A 6,000-nucleotide genomic window follows, 5' to 3' on the forward strand; every position below is an offset into this window, starting at 1 on the left:
TGCAAGGAGGTCATCAGAAAGGTAGAAAAATTAAAGGAAACATGAGTGAAGGGGCTACGAGCAGATTAGAGAAGCAGATCGGAGAAAATGTGCTAAGGAGGGATGGAATTTGTGGAGATGAGTTTTAGTCAGTCACATGACCTATATTTAGATTTTTGACAGTTTCGTACACACCAGCAATCTCTCTTCTCACCTTCTCCCTACTTTGGCTCATCAACTGATAAACAGTGACAGGCAGAGAGGGTGATAAGCTGACAAGATAGCACCACGCTTGTGCGTGTGTGAATGCAAGTGTTGGTATGAAAGAGCTGCCATGTGAAGCAGATTGTTTTATTAATCCTACAAGAAAGTGACCAGGGTTGAGGTGTCTGAGGATCGGTGGCTACTGCAAATAGCTCCCATTATGGCACTTGTAGGTGTCCACACCCTGTTCCCACCTGGAGCTCTTTGGCCAAGGAGGAGGGAAGTGCTGGCGATTCATCAGTGCACTGAGATGTGTAAGTCCAAAAATACCTCAGGCCTGAGAACAGATGCTCAGCTTAGACCTGGGAAACAGAATGGCTGCTACAGACATAGATCCTCCTGCTACACAGGAACCCAAGGTGTATTAAATAATTTTGTAAAAAACTCCAGTGAGCAAAGGATAAGCTATTCCACAAAAGGTGTTGGGAAAACAGGATGTTATTTGTGGGGGGTGGAGGGGGAAATCCATGAAGATACTCATTTCAGCTCTCCATTCACTGATAAATTCTATCTGGACTAGAGAGATAAGAATTTTAATTAAATCATTAAAAGAAAAACTCAGAAGAAAATATATTTATTTAATGTCTGAATGGGAAGGACTTTTTAAATATAAAACCTGCAGGAATAGGATTACAAAAGAAAAGATCAACGGATTTGACTACATAAAAATTTTAACTTATTTGTAAAAAAAATCTAAATTAAAAGGTAAGTGTCAAACTGAGTGGAGGGGGGGAATTGCCTCTAATGTGATAGACAAAGGATTAATATCATCAATATATTAAGAGCTCATATAATTCAATAACAAAGAATATGGCTAGCTGGGTGTGGTGGCTCACACCTATAATCCCAGCACTATGGGAGGCCAAGGTGGATGGATCACTTGAGGCCAGGAGTTTGAGACCAGCCTGGCCAACCCCCCATCTCTACTGAAAATACAAAACTTAGCCAGGCGTGGTGGCACACACCTATAGTCCTAGCTACTTGGGAGGCTGAGGTATGAGGATCACTCAAACCCTGGTTGCAGTGAGCTGAGATCATGCCACTACACTCCAGCCTGGGCAATTGAGCAAGACCTTTAAAAAAAAAAAAAAAGAATATAACTAAAAAAAAATTCAACCTCAACTAGTAAAAAATGAGACAAAAGTTTTAAATAAAATATAAACACCGTTTTTATCTACCAAATGAAAAACACATTTGAAACCCATGGTGGATAACAGAATACAAAGGATACCAATAATCGCTGAGAGGCAGGAAACAAACAAGGTGGGCCCCATGATTTTCCAAGTTACTGCCCTGGGAGAGTTTCCAGGTTGTAGCCCAGGGAGGGTGGATGCAAGAGGAGACCAGCAGACTCCTTAAATCAAAAAGATTAAGTTGGGAATCTTGGGGGACCAAGCAGCTAGAATTTGCAGAACAGAATAGCAGAGAGGTGAGATATTCATAGGGTCCCCCTGATGCATTCAGTAGAGTCCTGGTCAGCATATGAATGTAAGGAAACCCCCTGAGGCTGGGGAAAGACTCACCCTAAAGGATTAGAGGGAGCAAGTACCCAGCATGCACACAGCACTAGCAATAATGCTCAATTCCACCAGTCAGGCTGCAAAGTCTCACCAGGAATTGAATAGAATATTCAGAAAGATCTCGCTGCAGTGGTGGGCAAAATTAATCTTACATAAGTCATTCTCAACCTGGGGTCATTTTGCCCCCAGGGGACATTTGGCAATGTCTAGAGACATTTTTTTATTGTCAACACTGAAAGGAGCTTCTAGTGGCATCTAGCGATTAGAGGCCAGGGATGCTGTTAAATATCCTACAGAAAAGTATTATCTCATACAAAATGGCAAAAGTACTGAGGTTGGAAAATCCTGTCCTAGTCTAAATGCTGTTCAGGTCATGCCCAAGAGCAAGACCTGAAAAGCTTAAACTGTTTCCAAGTTACTGAACTATGTCCTAAAACAAAGCTCAAGAATAAATGTAGGAATTGTTAAAAGGTGCTATCTATAATGTTTGGGATCTAATAAAAAATTACCAGGTATGCAAAGAAGTAGAAAAATATAAACCATAGTGAAGGGAAAAATTAATCTATCAAAACTGAACCAGAATTGATACAGATATTATATTTAGGAAAGACGAACATAACACAGCTATTATAACTGTATTCCATATGGTTAAAAAGTCAAGTAGAGACATGGATGACATGAAAAAGAAACTCACCCAGGCATGGTGGCTCATACGTGTAATCCCAGCACTTTGGGAGACCAAGGCAGGAGGATCGGTTGAGCTTAGGAGTTTGAAACCAGCCTGAGCAACATAGCAAGACCTTGTCTCCACGAAAAATCCCCCAAAAAGTAACCAGGCATGGTGGCACATGCCTGTAGTCCCAGCTACTAGGGAGGCTGAGGCAAGAGGATTGCTTGAGCCAAGGAAATCAAGGCTGCAGTGAACTGCAATCATGCCTGCACACTCCAGCAAATGAGTGAGATCCTGTCTCAAAAAAATAAGTAAATAAAATAAAACAAAAATTTAAAAATTAAAAAGAGAGGCGGGTGGATCACCTGAGGTCAGGAGTTCAAGACCAGCCTGGCCAACATGGTGAAACCCCGTCTCTACTAAAAATACAAAAATTAGCCAGGAGTGGTGGCAGGTACCTGTAATCCCAGCTACTCAGGAGGCTGAGGCAGGAGAATCACTTGAACCCGGAAGGTGAAGTTTGCAGTGAGCCAAAATCACGTGGCTACACTCCAGCCTGGGCGACAGAGAAGGACTCTGTTAAAAAAAAAAAAAAAAAATTAAATTAAAAAGAAACTCAAATTGAACTTCTACAAGTGAAAAATACAGTGTCTTAGATGAAAACTATACTGGATGGGATTAAAAGCAAAGTAGACTTTGCTGAAAAAAGATTAATAAACTTGAAGCAAGTAGCCATGTACGCTAGCCAAAATGAAACATAAAGAAAAAGCCAACCCTTAAAAAATGCCCTTAGTATTAGTGAGCTGTAATACAATTTCAAGTGGCCTAATATGTCTTTAATTGATGTCTCCAAAGGGGACAAGAACAGGAAAAAAAAAAATCTAGAAGAAACAGGCTAACAATTTTCCAAATATGATAAAAGCTATAAATCCACGGATTTAAAGAGTTCAATGAGTCCCAGGCAAAATAAACATGAAGAAAACTACACCGTAGTGAATCAAAATCAACCTGCTTTAAAAAAGTAATAAATAAAATTATAAAAGCAGCCTTTAGGGGAAAAAGGCAGGTAAAATACAGAGAAACAAAGATGCTGAGGACAGATTTCTCATCAGGAAAAAGGCATACAAGAAGACTATGGAGTAATATCTCTAATGTACCCCCACTCCACCCTTCACCCCCCAAAACTTGTCAACCTAAAATTCCATAACCAGTGAAAGTTTCTTTCAAACATGAACATTAAACATAGACTCTTTAAAACATACAAGGGCTAGATGAATTTATCACCAGCAAACTCACACAACAAGAAATGTCAAATGAAGTCCCTCAGGCAGAAGAAATGATACCAGATAGAAATGTGGATTTATACAGAGGATTAAACAGCACTGAAATTGGTAACTGCATAGTGTTCTATAACTTATCTCCAATGTCTAAAGATGCCAGCCTTCCAGTTCTCCGTGAGCTGCAAATTCTGTGTTAGGACCATTTGCCGGAGATGCTGGAGAAACACACGTGTCAGTATCATTCAATGTCAAGTCAATTCCTGACCATTCCAATGTGTTAGAAAAAGGAAACATACATACTACTGGTGCTACGATATGATAGTAATAACTGTTGAATAATACATTTTTTTCTATAGCAGATGAGCAATATGTTTCACTCAATTTATCATCCTCATCCTTGTTCAAGAGATTCTTTTTGTAAAAATGAGAATAAAAGTATTTTTCAATCTTGAGGCTATAATCAGTCAAAATTTCAAGATTCCTTCACGGCCAGCCAATCAAAATACTCATCTAGGTTGGATGAATTTAATGTAAATCTACAATTTAAGTCTTCATTGAGTCATTCATCAAATAATTCATTCACTTGACCAATATTTATTGAGTACCTGCTATGTACTAGAGATTGTGCCAGTACTGTAGATATAACAGTAAATAAGAAAGATGTAATCTCTGACCTTTTGGAGTTTGTTTACCTAAGATCCTACTGATTTCAGATTTGCTACAATTTTAAAAAGCAGGTAAGATAGGCAAATTGTATAGCATCTTCAAATAGCTCCCATAGATCTCCTCTTTCCTCAAAATTTCTCACTACTCTAAATTATTCATGCCTAAATATCCACCACCTCTTTGTCTTCTGGCTTTTTGCCTTGTATGAGTATCAACATTCCAGGGTTTAGATTAGGGTAGGGAACACAGTTTAGGGAAGGATGTCCATATAAAACCCAGTCATTTTTACCTTCATCTGTAAGAATTTATCTGATCTTTGCTGTGATGAAATTCTGAAGAGCAGATGTCTGGGTTGAGAGATCCAAAGGACACTAGGAAACTAGAGATAGATAGACAGAGGGGAGAGCCAACAGACGGGAGTGCAGAACTAAAGAGAGCCAAGCAATACCATTCAGGACATAGACACAGGCAAAGATTTCATGACAAAAATGCCAAAAGCAATAGCAACAAAAGCAAAATTTGACTAATGAAATCTAATTAAAATAAAGAGCTTCTTCACAGCCAAAGAAGCTATCATCAGAGTGAACAGACAACCTACAGAATGGGAGAACATTTTTGCAATCTATCCATCTAACAAAGATCTAATATCCAGAGTCTACAAGGAATTTAAACAAATTTACAAGAAAAACTAAACTAACAACCCCATTAAAAAGTGGGCAAAGGACATGAACAGATACTTCTCAAAAGAAGACATTCATGCAGCCAACAAACATATGAAAAAAAGCTCAATATCACTGATAATTAGAGAAATCAAAATCAAAATCACAATGAGATACCATCTCACACCAGTCGGAATGGTGATTATTAGAAAGTCAAGAAACAGCAGTTGCTGGTAAGGTTGTGGAGAAAAAGGAACATTTTTACACTGTTGGTGAGAATGTGTTAGTTCAACCATTGTGGAAGACAGTGTGGCAAATTCCCAAAGACGTAGAGACAGAAATACCATTTGACCCAGCAATCCCATTACTGGGCATATACCCAAAGGAATATAAAGCATTCCATCATAAAGATTGTTTATCACAGTACTATTCACAATAACAAAGACATGGATTCAACCTAAATGCCCATCAATGATAGACTGGATAAAGAAAATGTGGTACATCTACACCACAGAATACTATGCAGCCATAAAAAGGATTGAGATCATGTCCTTCGCAGGGACATGGATGGAGCTGGAAGCCGTTATCCTCAGCAAACTAACACAGGAACAGAAAACCAAACACTACATGTTCTCACTTATAAGTGGAAGCTGAACAATGAGAACACGTGGACACATGGTAGGGAACAACACATACTGGGATCTGTCAGTGGAGGTGGGGGGCCAAGGGAGGGAGAATGCTGGGCTTAATACCTAGGTGATGGGTTGATCTGTACAGCAGATCCTGTGCCTTCTCAAACAGGTTTAGGGCAATCTTACTGTATCTCCTGAAATAATCCCCCCAAAATCAGAATTTCAGAGTTTACATTTACAATCGATGAGTGAGAAGTCCGGAGAGGGGGCGTGGCTTGCTTTTGACAAAGGTTGGTGAAATTCTAGCTCTCCTGAGTCCCTGTCGCACTT

This window comes from Pongo abelii, chromosome 14 (assembly GCF_028885655.2).
Source record: "Pongo abelii isolate AG06213 chromosome 14, NHGRI_mPonAbe1-v2.0_pri, whole genome shotgun sequence".
Classification (NCBI taxonomy): Eukaryota; Metazoa; Chordata; class Mammalia; order Primates; family Hominidae; genus Pongo; species Pongo abelii.